This window comes from Pan paniscus, chromosome 4, assembly GCF_029289425.2.
Source record: "Pan paniscus chromosome 4, NHGRI_mPanPan1-v2.0_pri, whole genome shotgun sequence".
Lineage (NCBI taxonomy): Eukaryota > Metazoa > Chordata > Mammalia > Primates > Hominidae > Pan > Pan paniscus.
In genome coordinates this window covers 16268433-16286571 of record NC_073253.2, presented here as the reverse complement: position 1 = coordinate 16286571, position 18139 = coordinate 16268433, and positions in this window count along the sequence as shown.

Genomic DNA, 18139 nt, shown 5'->3' with positions numbered 1-18139 from the left:
ACATATGAAGCATCTTCCTGTGCTCACTTCCTATGCTTCCTCTACCTAGAACATGCTTGCCCGCATGTCCTCATGGACCACTTTGCTTCCTTCCTGTCACGAAGTCCTCTTGGACCACTCTAAAATGGCGCTCTCTTCCTGCTCTCTGCTCCCTCCCTCTGCTTTATGTTCCCTGGAAAACTTTCCAGCATCCAACATAGTATATGTTTATTTCCTACTCTTTACCTCCACTAGAACGTAAACTTCATGAGAGCTGGGGCTATATTTTGTTCAATGCTGCTCCCCTGATGCTTAGCATGACTGGCATACAGCACGATTGGCACACAGTGAACTCTCAACAAATATTTTTTTAAAATCAATAAATGAATATGCTAGGAATAAGAAAGGAGATGTTAGGGTCAGAGGAGATTGTTGAAAGTTTAAATATGGTGGAGGATGGGAAAGGAAGGGAACTGGGAAAGAGAAGGCCTGTCTGGAACAGCAAGGTGACAGTTGATACCAGAAACCGTGACTTTATAGGGTCATCCATGCGAGCACCCACTCCTGGGCTTAAGTATAAAGTCTTGCACTAAGTAGGTTAACTTGCGCAGAAGGATGCCCTGATCAACACTGTGTACAGTGTTAACTGGACAAAGTTTGCATTAAAAAGAATCGTGTGACAATGTTGAAAGCCAAATAAATCACCATTATTCACCAGCTAGGAGACTGCAGTGCATGTGCTGGTCAGATTATATAACCACTAAGATTTCTTATAGCTCTGACACTTGCCAGTTCCCTTCCTCCCCCACCCTTCTTCTCCTCCTCCTTCATATTCTCGTTCTTTCCCTTCTTCCCTTTCTTTTTCTTCTTCAACACCAACACACCATTATCAGAATCCACATTAGCTTCAACTTCTTCTTTATCACGGCAGACCTCTTTCTGGCTGCCATCATTTCAGAAACAAAGAGGAAATACAATTTATATGAAGGCTGGAAAACATTTTATCTTTCCTGAATAGATTATCTCTTCAATAGTTATTCTGCCAGCTGAGATCCTTGGAAAGGCTCTACAAATATCTTACAGGCATTTGTGATTTGAATAAAGTTTTCTGAAAGGATGAAAGAATTGGTCTGTTGGAAATACTCTAAGATAGGCTGTTTACAAGTTCCTGGTTGAATGTTTTAGACTATGATTAATTTCATCACTGCATATCTGGAATTGCTGTAACGTCTATTGAATGAACAATTACTCATTGTAACAGTTTCCTGAAGCCTTCTCTATGGGCTGCAAAAATGCCTATGCAATTAATCTCTAAATGCCCTCTGTAGCATATTGGTGATCAACAGAGTCAAATGAAATTACATAGACGTCTTCCCAGTTGGGGAAAAAATGAGGGGTCTAGCAAGAGCCAGGTTGAGTGATTCAGTGTCAGCCTAGAAGTGTTTGGTACAGAAGGTGTTTACAACAGTTTTTTAACATGGAGTAACTTCTCAGGCTGTCAGCTGTACTGATACTGAGTGCGTATGAGAGACAGTGTTTAAATACCTTTTCCCTAAATGTTCTTTCAAACTCATAATGTGTATGGGTCAGAAGTTTGCATTTGACAATTGTAGCTTATGGAGACTATCCTTTGGACGAATCTCGACTCAGGTTGGATTTCCATGGCCCCACCCACTTTTGATTGGGTGTTGCTGGATTTTGAGCAGCCACCACTTCCTGGTATTCAAATAACCATGAGGAAGAAAAATCCCGTAAACCTATGTCTGGCGACCTAGATGCTCCATCACCCAGACCCAGCGCCTAAAGGAGAGAGTCAGTGGTGTGTGTAAGGAGTGAGCGAGCAGGGGGATAGGGTCAGGAAGAACCAGCAGCTGTGGCAGTTCATGGCTCAATGTTACTTAAGAAGCATCTTTCAACCTGGCCTCCTCCCTAAGTAAGACTGACTGATTGATGAGAAGGAAGATGCTGAGACACATGACCATGAAACAAACAGAAGATAATGTCTCGTATTAGTTTCCTATTGCTATTGTAAAAAATTACCACTTTCTTGGTGGCTCAATAAAACAACACAGATTTATTATCTTACAGTTACAGTGGGCAGACATCCCAAATAGATTTTAAGGGGCTAAAATTAAGGTGTCAATGTGGCTGGTTCTTCAGGAGGCAATAGGGTACAATTTGCTTTCTTATCTTTCCAGCTTGTGGGGTTTCTCACATTACTTGGCTCGTGGTCCTTTCCTCCATCTTTCAAGCACACCACTTCAACCTCTGCTTTCTCATCACTTCACCTTTCTGACTTTGACTCTCCCATCTCTATCTTATAAGATCCTTGTGATTATGATTGGCCCACCCAAATAATTCAAGATAATCTTCCCATCTCAAGATCATTCACTTAATCACAAGTTTTTTCTGCCTCATAAGGTAAAATATTTACAGGTTTGGGGGGGCATAACCAGGACATCTTTGTGGGGCCATCATTCTGCTGACCAAAGATGTATTTGGTCTGAGCTCGTGTCCAAGCACATTATTCTGAGTCTCTAAACTTTTGTTAAGGCTACCAAGTGCTTGAGTCCTAGTCGGACATGGATACTGCCAAGCATAGTTCTCTGCATGGACAAGGTACATTTCTGGAGAATTTATTTTATTATATTTGAATCATCAAATTATTTACAGTTAAATCTTAGAAGCAAGTAGAGTCCAGGTCACCAACTAGCCCAACAAGGGAAGAGTGGGAAGTGGGAAAATCCTGCTCTGCCCTCATCCCCACGACTGAGAGCCACTGTTGCAACTACCAAGACAAAGTGTTGACAGCACGGCTCTCTGCACTTTTACTCAAATTGCAAATTGCTTACCTGCTTATGCTTTACCCATCACAAAGCAATCTGCTTCAGTTTCATAGTAATCCCTTTATGGCAGAGAGCTCCCAGGGATCATTTCTTGAATTAAGACACCCAATGGAATTCACTGGCAATGTAATGGGATCAGAGAGACCTGTAAGTAGAATCATGTTGTTCTTTGAATTTCACTTGCTTTAATTTTTATTAGGTATTGTTATAGATAGTAAATGTTATAATAAATTTAAGTATACAATTAGAAAATTATGGATGAGAAGGCATATATATATGTATGTGTATATATATATGTATATATATGTGTGTGTATATATATATGTGTGTGTATATATATATATATATGTGTATATATATATATAGTTGGAGGTGGGGCCTGGTGGGAGTGACTGGATCATGGCAGTGGTTTCTAATGGTTTAGCACCACCCCTCAGTGCTGTCTCGTGAGTGAGTTCTCATGAGACTGTTGTTTAAAAGTGTGTAGCACTTCCCACTTCGCTCTCTCGTCCTCCTGTGTCAGCCATGTAGGAAGTGCCGGCTTCTTCTTCACCTTCCGCCATGATTGTAAGTTTCCTGAGGCCTCCCCAGCCATGTTTCCTGTACAACCTGTGGAACTGTGAGCCAATTAAACCTTTTTTCTTATAAATTACCCAGTCTCCAGTAGTTCTTTATAGCAATGTGAGAACAGACTAATACACACAGTAATATATCGTCATCTTCCTTCTCTGAGGCCCTCAAATTCACACTCTCTATGTTCCTTTGCTCAGTAAATGGCATCATAATCCACCCAGTCGTCCAAGCCAGGATAGAGCCATCATTGTTATCTTCCACGTTTCCCGTGTATTTACTTCCTTAATATAATTCAATCCCATTTTCTCCATGCCCACTGCCACCACCTTAATAACGACCCTCCAGATATCCTGCCTAGTTTTCTCCAATAGCCTCTTATCTACTCTCCTAGCTTCTAGTTTTGCTCACTTCAAATTATTTCCCATATTTCTGTGAAAATTTTTTCTAAGACATAAATCTAATCATGTTATTGTCTGACTTAAAATTTTTCGAAGCCTTCTCTTTGCCTTCAGGATAAAATCCAAGCTCCTTAACATGGTACCCAAGGGCCTGGCCCCTTCTGATCTCCCCAGCTTCATTACTTGCCATGACCCCACAAGCACACAATGCTCCAGCCAGAATGGAGACTGAAAACCAGCATGGATCTGAGTTGGAAATTACACACAGTAACCCAAAAATTCAAACACAAAACAAAAAGGAACTTTACTTTTTGTAGCCTTAGGCTTCAAGTGGTTCTGCGGTCTCCACTCTCATTGAAGGTGGTAGCTGGATTGGGGGCAAGGCATTTGAATTTTCCAGTCAAGACAACTCAGTTTCTTCTGGTCTAAAACAATGTTCTAAATAAAAAACTGTATCTTTAGGGTAAATTTCTTACTTAAAAGGGAATTTTTAACCTTCTTCCTTTTGTTCCCCCTTTAACTCTGAAGGCAGAAGGAAAAAGGGAAGAAGGGTTATATATAATCCTACAGTGATGGGACAGGAGACATTGGTGGTCACCTTGTGATTCTATCTTATAGGCCCCACTGACCTCTGTCTGATGTACAGCTAATTGCCCCCAGTCTTTGGGCGTAGGCTTTGAGCCTCATTGCATCTGCTGCACCAGTAGTCCGAAGGTTTCCTCTGTCGCCTCGTCTTGCATGGTGGTTGCTCCAAAGTAGTTTGGCCATCTGCTTCCCACTGTGCCATCCCCATCTTGGCTCTCAGTGGGCCACCCACCATCTGAGTCTCACCCAGTCTTGCCAGTCTCACCCTGCAATGAGCTCCAGGCTTTGGGCTGTCTGCCCTATGGGATTTACTTGTCCCAGGCCTTGAAAACTCCCGTGACTGATGTGCAAATTCATTCTTTTTCTTATAAACTAATTTTATTGAGTGTTAATGTACCGACTACAAATGCACACGTTAAACTACAGTTGACAAATGTATATGCATGTGCCACAAATATCCCAGTCAAAATGTAGAACATCCTTACCACTCCAGAAAGTTTTTTCTGCTCCTTTCAGTCAGTTTTTGTGCCTCCCAGAGGTAAAAGCTGTTGTGACGTCTATTGAGATAGATTCGTTCTGGCTGCTCTTGAATTTCATGTAAAGGAAATATGTACATACCATATACTGCTGTACATACTTTTTGCATCTGACAATATTTGCTTTTCGGAATGCTTTTGGGATCCATCCACGTTGTTGTGTTGATCAGTTATTTGTTCATTTTTATTGCTGAGTAGTATTCTATTATAAGAATGTATCGGCCAGGCGCAGTGGCTCACACCTGTAATCCCAGCACTTTGGGAGGCCGAGATGGGCAGATCATGAGGTCAGGAGATCGAAACCATCCTGGCTGACACTGTGAAACCCCGTCTCTAATAAAAATACAAAAAATTAACCAGGCATGGTGGCAGGCGCCTGGAGTCCCAGCTACTTGGGAGGCTGAGGCAGGAGAATGGCGTGAACCCGGGAGGCGGAGCTTGCAGTGAGCGAAGATCACGCCACTGCACTCCAGCCTGGGCAACCGAGCAAGACTCTGTCCCAAAAACAAAAACAAAAAAAGAATATATCACAATTTGTGTATCAATTTCCCATTAATGGACATTTGGACTGTTACCAGTTTGAGGCTATTACAAAAAAATGCCTATGAACTTTCTTGCACACCTCTCCCATCACTGTGATATCATGTAACCCTTCCTCGCTTTTTCCTTCTGCCTTCTGAGTAAAAGGGAGGAAAAAGGAAGAGGGTTAAAAATTCTTTTTTGTTTTTTTCAAAAAGGTATTTATCCAAAAGGTTCAGTGTTTATTTAGAAGATTGCGTTTGTACACATTTGCAGTTTCAAGTGTAGAGGTCTGTTACATCTTTTGTAAAAATTTTTAAGTATTTTATATTTTCATGTTTTTGTATATGGTGTTGTATTTTTATTTAAGTTGTTTATTGTTAGTACATAGAAACAAAATTGACTTTTCTATGTTGAACTTGCTAATTCCACTAATGATTCTCACAGACTTTTATTGTTGTTGTTGACTCCTTGATGTTCTCATGTTCTCTACCCACACAATCAAGTCTACATCTGTACGTAATGACTAATTATTTCCTTCTATGAAATTTGGATTTAATTTTTACCTTCTTTGTCTAGCTTCTTTTTTTTTTTTTTTTTTTTTTTTTGAGATGGAGTTTCCCTCTTGTTGCCCAGGCTGGAGTGCAACGTCACAATCTCGGCTCACTGCAACCTCCGCCTCCCAGGTTCAAGCAATTCTCCTGCCTCAGCCTCATGAGTAGCTGGGAGATTACAGGCACCTGCCACCACGCCTGGCTAATTTTTTGTAAATTTAGTAGAGATGGGGTTGCACCAGGTTGGCCAGGCTGGTCGCGACCTCCTAACCTCAGGTGATCCACCCGCCTCAGCCTCCCAAAGTGCTGGGATTACAGACATGAGCCACCACCCCTAGCCCTTGGTCTAACTTCTTAAGGTAGAGTCTTAGATTATGGATTTTTAGCCTTTTTTAATTTTAATTTTTATTTTTTGAGATAGGGTCTCGCTGTCACCCAGGCTAGAGTATAGTGGTGCAACCTCAGCTCACTGCAGCCTCGACTTCCCAGGCTCAGGGGATCCTCCTGCCTCAGACTCTCAAGTATCTGGGACTAAAGGTGCACGCCACCACGCCCAGCTAATTTTTGTATTTTTTGTAGAGATGAGGGTTTTGCCTTGTTGCCCAGGCTGATCTCGAACTCCTGAGCTCAAGTGATCTACCCGCCTCAGCCTCCCAAAGTGCTGGGATTACAGGCATGAGCCACCACTCCTAGCTTTATTTTCTCCTAACTTAAACACTTTAAACTATACGTTTCCTTCTAAGTGTCGTTTTTACTGCATCCTGCAAGTTTTGATGGATTAATTTCCTTATTCTGTACAAAATACTTCGCAAATTCCCTTGCAGTTTCTTCTTTGACCTATAAATTATTCAAAACTATGTTGTTTAATATCCAAACATTTGTGGAATTTCTAGATCTTTCTATTATTGATTTGTAGTATTTAGAATTTAACTCATTGTAGTCAGAAAGATACTTCGTATGATTTAGATCCATGGAAATGTATTAAGATCTTTTTATAGCCAAGTATATGGTCTTTCTTAAGTATCAGCAATCTGTTGCTTCATAGCAAGCTACTCCAAAACTCAGTGGCCCAAATACAACCGTTTATTATTTTTTAATAATTCTGTTGGCTGTCTGGATGATTGTTCTGCTAGTTTCCCTTGATCACACTCATTCAGCTGCATTCAGCTGGAGGATTGGCTGAGTCTGACTCAGCTGGAGCACTGGCATGACTGGGCCTCTCTCCATGTGCTCTTTGCATCTCAGCCAGAGCTTCTTTGCATAGTGGCAGCAGCATTCCAAGAGGGTGCAGACAACGTGTCAGGGCCTCTTGTGGCCTTGACTCGTAAGTGGCATAACACCAATTCTGCCATACAAGTCACAAGATCAGCTCACATCAAAGAGGTGGGAAAATAAACTCTACCTCTTGAAGAGAGGAGGGACTAATTAATTTGTGGCCCTATTTGATGGAGGCTCCATGAAGGTTCCTATTTGGAGTCTTGAAAAAATGCTCTTGCAATTTTTGAGTATGGTGTTCCATAAATTTTTATGACCACAAATTGGTTAATAGTGTTAAAATCTATATCCTTAGATTTTAATCTATATTTAATATTTAATCTATATTTTTTTACTCCACCATGATTATGGAGTTGTCTATTTCTTTTTTGCTTGTAAGTTTTTGTTTCATGTGTTTTAAAGCTCTGATTTTAGATATATATGTGTGCATATGGAAACGTTATGTCTTCTGGATACATTGAGTTTCTTCATTATTAAATGTTCTTCTCTGTCTCTGGTATGGAAACTTACTTTGTCAGTATTAATTTTTCCATAGGAATTTTCTCTGGGACTTCCACCTGAGCCAGCCCCCAGGCCAACATCAGAGTGGGCATGAGGGGAAAACTTTTATAAGGTGTTCATGAAAGCAATCCAAAGAAAATATTTGATTGTCTAAAGTGGAAAGTCCTTAGAGTTTATTTTTTGCCTGATACTGTTAAAATAACTAGTCAGGAGACCATTGGGCCGAAATGCCTCCAGTGCCTTGAATTTCTGTGTAAGCAAACCGAATCTCACTCAGGGTAAGCAGTAAAACAAAACCTAAACTTAACTAATCAAAAACCACCAATTAACTTCTGACTAGGGACTTTCTCTGAGGAGTCATGAAGCACTTGTGGTCTAGTGCTGCCCAACTCATGAATTGCTGAATGCTCAAATAAACTTTTTTACAACTCAAATGTGCCTAAGTCTTTAACAGTATACATCATCTCATCCTTTTAGTTTGAAATTATTTATGTTTTATATTTAAAGTTTATCTCTCTTTTTTTTTTGGTTGTTGTTGTTGTTTTTGTTTTTTCTTGAGACTGAGTCTCGCTCTGTTGCCTGGGCTGGAGTGCAGTGGCCCAAACTTGACTCACTGCAACATCCACCTCCCAGGTTCAAGTGATTCTCCTGCCTCAGCCTCCCAAGTAGCTATGATTACAGGTGACCATCACCAAGCCTGGCTAATTTTTGTATTTTTATTAGAGACAGCGTTTCACCATGTTTGCCAGGCTGGTCTCAAACTCCTGACCTCCAAGTGATCTGCCTGCTTCAGCCTCCCAAAGTGCTGGGATTATAGGCATGAGCCACCGCACCTGGCCAAGTTTATCTCTTGTAAATAGCATATAGATGAGTCCCACTTTTTATTCACTCTGAACATTTTTCTTTTATAAATTCCTTTTGCCATGTAAGGTGACATATTTCCTGGTTCCAGGAAATGGAATTTGGACATAATTGGGGGGGGCCATTCTTCTGCTTCACACATCTCTTCCCTGCATTCCTCAGTTCCCATCCCCTTCCAGAAGCCAGTGTAATTCCCCTCAGGGAAAGTAAAATAATAGCAATAATGTGCCAAACAAAACAAAACCTCAGTTTTTAAATATGCAAACACAGCCTTAGGGATGAGGAGGATATAGAATTGTTCTCTAGCTTTTAAGTCTCCCATGGAAATACAGGGGGAAAAACTCATTAATTAGTAGTTCAATAAATTACCTCTCCACATTTTGCTTTTCTTAACCCCAAATTCATCAAATTTTCTCAAAATCTCTGAAGATAAAAGTACCACTTAAAACAGGGGTATCAAATATTTTGGCTTCCCAGGGCCACATTGGAAGAAAAAGAATTGCCTTGGGCCACAGATAAAATACACTAACACTAACAGTAGCTGATGAGCTAAAAAAAAATCACAAAAAAACTCATAATGTTGTGTTTTGCCACATTCAAAGCCATCCTGAGCCACATGCAGCCTGTGGGCTGTGGGTTGGACAAGGTTGATTTAAAACATCAATTTATATAATTCTTTGTCAACATCTATTCCCAGAGAACCAATGATGAGTTTAGGCAGAGATGGATTTCTTCTGAAGCCAAGGAAATTTTTAACTGTCAGAAGGAGGTCTAGAGAGAATGCACCACTCATTTCTCATAGGTTTAATCTTTGTTGCTTGCCTAGATCCAATAGCCTTCCAGAAAACATAATTCTGATTGCATTTTTGAGTTATACCCTGAGAGATTTATGCCTCAATAGCCTAGGTTTCATTGGAGATCTTCAGAGCTATGTTTATGAATGATTTGCATTAACTCCATTCCAAATAAAAGTAAATTAAATTTACTGAAAGAAATGCAGAATGACCCTGTTCTTTTACTTTTCTTTTCACCTTTACTTAAAACACTCTGGAGTATAACTTAGATTGGTCTTTTTCTGCTGCTGCTGAAAGAAATAAGTTCAGTCAAAATGGCAGGTAAAATTTTTAATAGGACTTTATGACTCAAATCCTTTATATTTGGACTAAAATAATATTAAAACACCTAGCTTCAATTAATGAAAACAGCTGCTTTTATGAGTAATAATTTTCTGGACATAGCAGAGAGTGTACCTGAAAATATAGCATTAAACTAAGTAAGAAAGTATGTCTGCAACATACACAAGCTTGGAAGACCTGTGACTTACAGGTCTGGTAAATAACATTGCATTGCTATCATTACTGGTGTTGGGCATAGAAGGTTCTGTGATTCTGCAGAGGCTGATCTGGAGATAGAATCAAAATGGGTAGTTCTTTTAAAATAAATCTCCTAAATGTGTAGTTGCAGCATTCTACAGAACAGCAAAGCAACTATTAGCTCCAATATATCCACTTTACTTGGTAGTCATTACCAGACCAATATATGTAGTTGGGTAGGGACACGAGAAGTCTCAGCTGGGCATGAGTGTGGAGAGAGATTATAGCAGTTTATCAGTGTCAGTGGAAATATCATCATCAGGGCAAAAGGTTGGAAGAGCTCTCAAGGTTTCATTCTCAAATGTCTGGTGCTTGCTTTATGCCACTAGCCATTGAGTCAAATCTAATTCTCATCCATTGTGTGTGCTCTTTAGAGACACTTAGGATCAATTCTAGCTGTGCTCAGAGGTGTGCTGAATGTCTGGCTCCCATCCCAGCTTCACAACCTCACTCAGGGCTGACAGCCTTAAACCTCAGCAGCACCCAAGACTGAAAATGGAAAACTTGCCTTTGGAAACCAGGGTACTTTGTTGGAAAAATATTTATCAATCCTCAATTTTGTGCCAGACACCCTGGAAGAGGGTGAGGGAGGGAGTTTGGAGAGAAGCACATCTGGGAGGTAGGGCCAGTATGTCCTTAGACCTGAGAAGAGGAGCCCCAGTCATGGGTGCCCTATAGTAAAGGGTGCTGCTCCAGTCCCTGTTAGCTGCATTCTCTCCACGGCGCAAGGAGACTGGAGGCCAAGGGCATGTTTCCACCTAGAATCCTGCCAGAGCCCATTTCTTCTTTTAGACCATGCTCCAGGCATCAGGATCTCCGATATTTCTACCCAAATGGCCTAAGTCAGCCTCCTGAGCCTACCTGGGCCTCTTCTCTGCATTTGTTCTCCTGGAGCTGACCATCCTGCAGCGTGGACATCCCTAATATCTGGGGCTGGCCAAGAGGCAGTTGACGGCAAAACAGTGTATTTGTCTGTTCTTATGATGCTAATAAGGACATACCCGAGACTGGGTAATTTTATAAAGGAAAGAGGTTTAATGGACTCATAGTTTCACATGGCTGTGGAGGCCTCACAATCATAGCAGGAGGTGAAGGAAGAGCAAAGGCACATCTTATATGGCGGCAGGCAAGAGGGCATGGGCAGGGGAATTCCCCTTTATAAAACCATCAGATCTCGTGAGTCTTATTGATTATCACAGGAACAGTATGGGAAAAACCCACCCCCATGATTCAATTACCTCTCACCGGGTCCATCCCATGACACATGGAGATTATTACAATACAAGGTGAGATTTGTGTGGGGGCACAGAGGCAAGCCATATCAAACAGTATGTGTGAATGAAGCTTAGAAGTATAGGCTGGAGGTTACACACATGTGACCAAAGCCCTTGCAGTGAGGAAAGGATCCCAGGGGTGAACAGAGAAAGGGAACAGACATGGAGTCCAAGAATTCTAAGTTCAAACCTGATCATTCAAATTTCACAAGATATTTATAAAGTCAACAGGATAAAACTTATTTTAACACTTTTTAACTTGATTTTTTTAACTCTTAAATATTAGATATCTTTATTAATTTGTACTCTTGCCTTGGAGCCTTTAAATATTAGGAGCATATCTGTAAGCATGGAATTATTGTATAATTATGCATAAATAATTATGTATCATCAACTTCTATGTAGGTCTTTGCAGGGGCCTTTTAAAATTTTTTCAGGGCTATCATAATTCTGCAGACTTCTGGGTTCAAAACTAGGCTTTATCTCTTAATATTTGTGTAATCTTGGGAAAGTTACAGTAGAAGTTTAACTTGTCAGACCCACTGGTTGACACCTGCTTTCTATTCTCTTGGTAAAACATATCCAATGATACCCCAAGCACTCATTCCAGCTATCTACTGCTTCATAACAAACAATTTAAACTTAGTGGCCTAAAATATCTACCTTTCATCTTGCTCACTGATCTTTAATTAGGAAGTGTTCAGCAGAGATGGCTCACCTCTGCTTCACATGGTACATGGTAGAGTGGCTTGACTGGGGACTATAGGAGCTACTTTCAAGTTAGTTCATTCACATGGCTGGCAAGATGGTTCTCGTGTCAGCTGAAAGCTCAAGCCAGGGCTATGGGCTATGGGCCTTGGTTCCTCTCTATGTAGGCATCTCTATAGTTTGGGCTTTCTGGCAGCACATAGAGAGGTTTCAAGAAGCAGCATTGTAAAATAACAGGGCAGAAGTGTATGGCATGTTTATAATTGAAACTTGGAAGTAATATGGCATTATTTTCACCATACTTTGTCAACGTAGTCACCAAGACCCCTCTAGATTCAAGGGGAGAGGACATAGATTCTACCTCTAATGGAGGAGTGGCAAAGTTCTAGATGAGCATGTGAGATCATACATGTAGTTACATCTACGTTCGGAATACATCCTCTATAGTATGCATTCTCTATAGTAAAAAGTTCCAGATGAACATGTGAGATCTTACAGGTAGTTACAACTGTGTTAGGAATACATCCTCTATGGTAGACTCACACACTTCTCCTCTTACCAGGTGAATTGTCTAACAGTTAGTTCTCAGATCTCTTAATACTAGTTGTCATCACATAATTTAATTATATGTGATAACTAATGATGAAATCTGAATGTGAAAAGAATGCTTTTTTCCCCAGTGAAAACTAGGCTGAAGGTATTGGAAGGACAGGACATGAGCAAGCCATGCAAATTGGGCACTGGAAAAATAACTGTAATATATTAGAGAACAGTGAAAAAGAAATCTAGAAGGATTCTGCATCAGATTTCTTTACACATATCTCCAGGTTTATTTCACATTAAAGGAACTAAAAGTAGATCATGGTGAGCATATTTTATGTGTGTGGTTTCTTCCAGAAAAGCAGTGCTGAATTGCAATTAGCAGACCCTCTACTGAAAGAAAAGTCCTTGCCAAATTGTACATTCATATGTTTAAAAAAAAAAAGTTTAAGATTTGCATAAATCAGCTTTTAACAATTCCCAGTTTTAATTGGCGTTTTCAATTAATTAATTGTGGATACTTCTTGCTTTCAGTAAGAAGGCTACCATCGTACTTGACTCCCTTTTTCTTCCATTTTCTCATCTGTAAAATAGATATCAGAATTATGATACTGACTTCATAGAGTTTTTGAAATAATTAGCTAAAACACTCTACTTAAACATTTGGCATGTAGAAAGCATTTGATTATTGTAGTTATTATTATTTTGCATTACATGGAGGAGAGACAGTCTTGTGATAGTGTAGGTGATAGGAAGTTAACAGTGAAGACTTGGGGAAGTAAGGAGGCTCAGAAGACCACCTCCCATAGTCATTGTCTTGGAGAACTGAAGCAGCATTACAGATCCTTAGGAGGTCTATGTCCTCTTGTCCTCTTTGTCAATAGCACCTATTGGGACCCACTCCAGTGAATTTGTCATTCTCAACCTCTTTTCTAGCTGCTTCTTTTTCTACTCTTGCAGTTTCACAACAACTTCCCTGCCTCTATTTCTTTTCTCTACTTCTTGTGTCACTCATTCAACTCCTCTAGAGAGAGGCTCTCATTGGGTTGGCTGCTCTTTGTCCAAAGAAAGGAGCATGTGTATTTGGCACTTGATCACCTTGTCAACCACAGGGCTACCGTATACATCATGTGGCCTTTACCTGAGAAGCAAATCTCTGGTACAATCTGTTGTGGCCAAGATATCTGTGTCTAACGACACAGAGAGCAAGATAACACATGTACTTCCCCTCTGGCCATAGGTGTAGTAAGGGTATAGAGTCTCTGGAACGTCAGTTTATGGCTCATGATCAGCCTGATGCCTACCTACAGTCATTGTGGACGTTTCTACTGGTGATCATTCTGTTTGATCAGTGCTGGGGCTCTACCAGTTGTCTTTACATTCACCTCTGTATGGTGATTATTGGAAGATAACCACTTGGAAGAAAGGGCATGGGAAAAGGCATGGGTGGAAATCAGGCTTTAGTTTTTAGTCTTGGCTTTATCACCAGCAACTCTCTCTCTCTCTCACACACACACACACACACATACACGCAGTCTACATTTCTCCTTCCAGTTCTCCAAAAACTAATTTGAAGTAAAAGTCATGTATTACTATCACAAAATATTCTCAAAGTATGCACTTGAGCAAAGGTATAGATAATTTTTCCTCATTATTCCTCCTATGGGCCCTACTCTGCCAGAGTTACTGTCTTAGATGCCTCATTGAAACACCAAGAAAAACACAAGAATTGAAGCCATTTGCCTGATTGAAACCAGAATGTGACAACATTTGCCATTCTGGCTGCTTAATATTTCAGCATCCTTCAATCTTTAGTGAATATGTACATTCTATCTTTAGAACACGTCTAGAGAAAACAATTCCAAAAATGATGCGGAGGGAATCCATGTGGAATCAATTGTTTAAAATGCTCAGCAAAAAATCTTCTGTTTGGAACACTCCAATCCCCTAAATAGAATTAAGATTAAAATAACTCTCCTAGCTTACCTCTGGCCAGAAAGTTGGGGAAAAGGGGTGTTCCAACATTATGGAGTAAGAATTTCCGTAGAAGATTCTGCTATGTTATGCCCAACATCTAGCTGATTTCTTCTGTCCTTACACCTCCCTAGTCTCCCCTACCTTGCATGAGCCTGGCAGTTCATTTCCTTTCTAGATAGAGTAAAGGAATAGTGAGTTCACCCTAAGACAGACAAGTTAGTACCAGGAGGTACAAATAAAATGAATAATCAAATGGACTATCCGGGCCTCACACCAGCCTCAGCTAACAGTATCCAGAGCATTGCTCAGTGATGTGTATTTTATCACTTGGGACAGAAGGAAAAATGTCTTTCCATACAGCCCAGGCCAAAAAAGTCATTTTTAAATAGGGAGCTAAACTCACTCACTTTTCCCAGCGTGGATCCTTAAGGCCCCTTTGGATTGGGTTTCATGGAATGTGGTTTTATCAGAAATATCCTTTGTTCTTACTTCGTGCATATTTCAGGGCATAAATAATGAACCAGACATTACATGAAGTGATTTTCCAAAACATCAGGAAAAATACATTTCCTCCATCAAATGGCTTCCCCTACCCATAATCCCAAGCTTCACATCTCACAGTGTCTCCTTTTATTCATCCTAATTAGCAATAAGTGAATCCAGTCCCATTCTGTAGTCAGCCAATTTACAATTGGATTTTATGTGCATTTTAGATTCAGCAACCTGCTGTTATCCAGCCCCAGATACCTCCTCATCTATGATCAAGGGAAGTGTCTGTTTTTGATTTATTTCTACCCAGCAAGAAAAGTTGATTCTATGCCTATATCCGACACACTATTACCTTGCACTTTTTGTATATTTCTCATTTTTGAGAACTTTACAGTGTTAATATGTGATGGCTAATTCATTGTTTATTTTACTGCTGAGTTGACTGCACAGGGTGGGCATCAGGATCCATTCTGTAAAGAAAAACTATCCAAGGTCAAGGTCACAAACCATGGTGCAAAAGCAGGAGGGATGTCAAACAACCAGACAGAGACAAGCAAGTTGTCCATTCTCCAAGTTATCGCCTCAGGATGACCTTTCTGAGCTAGGAGTCCTCTCTCCTAGAAGTTTACTTTATTGGCAAACTACTGGAGAACGTTCTCTGTATCCTCCTCTCTGCGCCCCCACCCCCCACCTTAATGCTTAAGGGCCACAGGGACTTTTATGAAAAGGAAGGAATGAGCTTCACACATGTGATCTAATTCAGGATCAAAGACCCTCTCAAAACTAATGATTTGCTATCTGATACTCATGGGTCATTTTCCAACAACGTAAGTCAGAACCTGCTTCCCTTGGGGAGCTCTTATTTATCCCATACTGGGCTCAGACTGAGCCCTCTAGGATTTCTTAACTATTCCTTAGGATGAGAAGGGCCTGCCTAAAAGTCTACAATACCCCAGATTAGTAGACCCAAGATGTGTGAACAAAAAGCAACCCCAGACTCTCAAAAGGCCAATGCCCTGGGCTCCTTTTGTGCCCTAATGCCCAATTTCATATCCACAATGATAGGCTTGAAATTTCCCAGTGTGTCTTTTTATTCAGTTTAAATAGCAATGAGTAAATTTCTTCTAGAAGAAGCTTGAGAGGGAGAGTCTTCCTGTGGCTTGGCCAGAGGTTGAGCTGAAGGAGCCAGTCCTTGTTATACAGCCATTTGGTATCAGCAGCCCGGGCAGGCTGCCCACATCCTAGGTGCATCTGGTTCATCCTCAGATAGCCAATGTGGCCCTTACAGTGTTGGGAACAGTGCCTTTTACTCTGTCCCAGGTACCACATGAAAGTCATGTCCTGCAGCAGCCTCAGGCAAGGACTAGCCAAAGCCCCGCTATCTTCACTGAAGGTTTCTGCCTACACTGACCACTCACCCCTCCACACTGAACATAATGTCCATGACTGTCCCCCAAAATTGCTCAATCAGAGCCCATGAAAAGGGGTCCTGAAACCAACCTTGTGTGTTTTTATACTGGCACCTCTAGGGGAGCTCACTTAGAGCCCTACTTCTCCTCTGTACCCCTCTCTCTGAAGACCTTGCATTACTATCAATTTCACAGCCTAGGCTAGTCATTTCCAAATCATCTGTACTTGAAAACATCTTTGGTAGGAGAAGGGAGGAGCTAGATACAGAACTATGCATTTATCCATTCCAACCGGGCATGGTGGTTCAAGCCTGTCATCCCAGCACTTTGGGAGGCCTAGGTGGGAGGATCATTTGAGGTCAGGAGTTCAAGACCAGCCAGACCAACATGGTGAAGCCCCGTCTCTACTAAAAATACCAAAAAATTAGCCTAGCATGGTGGTGCATGCCTGTAGTCCCAGCTACTTGGGAGGCTGAGGCAGGAGAATCACTTGGACTCGGGAGGTAAAGATTGCAGTGAGCCAAAATCATGCCACTGCACTCCAGCCTAGGTGAAAGAGCAAGACTCCATCAAAAAAAAAAAAAAGAACTATGTATTTATGCATTCCAAAAAAATATTTATTGAGCATCTATTATAGGCAAGACATAATGGGTACATGAATTACAGCAATGAAGAAGTTACAGTCCCTGACAGCAAGGACACACCCAACATGCAGCCTATGTCCAAGAGAGTATGAGAAGTCTGGGGAACAGTAGGCCCCAGGGCTGTGGGGGCAGAGGGGAGGGGGTCTAATCATATGTTACCAGGATAAGGGAGGCCATCATAAGACATCCAGACACCCATGTGTGGCTTCAAGTGTGTTTATTAATTGAATAGCTAAATCCACAGGCATATTATTTTTCATCTGTATGAGATGAATTTAAAAGTGTTCTAGATGTGTAGAAACCTTCTGTTCTGTGTGACTCATTCTTCCGTGAAAACACTCCTATCATAAGGAGGAACAGCAGGGACTGTGGAGCTGGCCTGCCTGGTGCACACCTCCATTCCCCCTTACCAGCTGTGTGATGTTGGGGGAGTTACTTTAACTTCCCCGTGCCTTGGTATCTCATCTGTAAAACAGCATGATATTATTTACCTCATGGGGTGGGATAAACAGTAATAGAATCAGTACACAGAAAGGACTTAAGTGGGCCTTGGCACTTGATAGGTCTTCTGAAAACATTAGCTACAGTTATAATCATGTAGGGGGAGACATGAAATATTCTGTGGATTCAAATGGGCTGTGGTCAGAAAAATGCAAATCAAAACTGCAATGAAATATCATTTCACCTCAGTTAGAATGACTATCTTGAAAAAGACAAAAAATAACATATGTTGCCCAGAGAAAAGGGAATTCTTACACCGTGTCGGTGGGAATGTAAATTAGTACAGCCATTACAAAAAACAGTAAGAGGATTTCTCAAAAAAACTAAAAATAGAACTACCATTCAATCCAGCAATCCCACTACTGGGTATTTATCCAAAGAGAAAGATATCAGTACATCAAAAGGATACGTGCCCTCTGATGTTTATTATAGCACTTCACGATATCCAATATATGGAATCAACCATAGTGTCTATCAACGAATGAATGGATAAAGAAAATGTTATACACATATAAAGAATATGTATACACAATGGAATACTATTCAGTCATAAAAAAGAATGAAATCTTGCCATTTGCAGCAACATGGATAGAACTG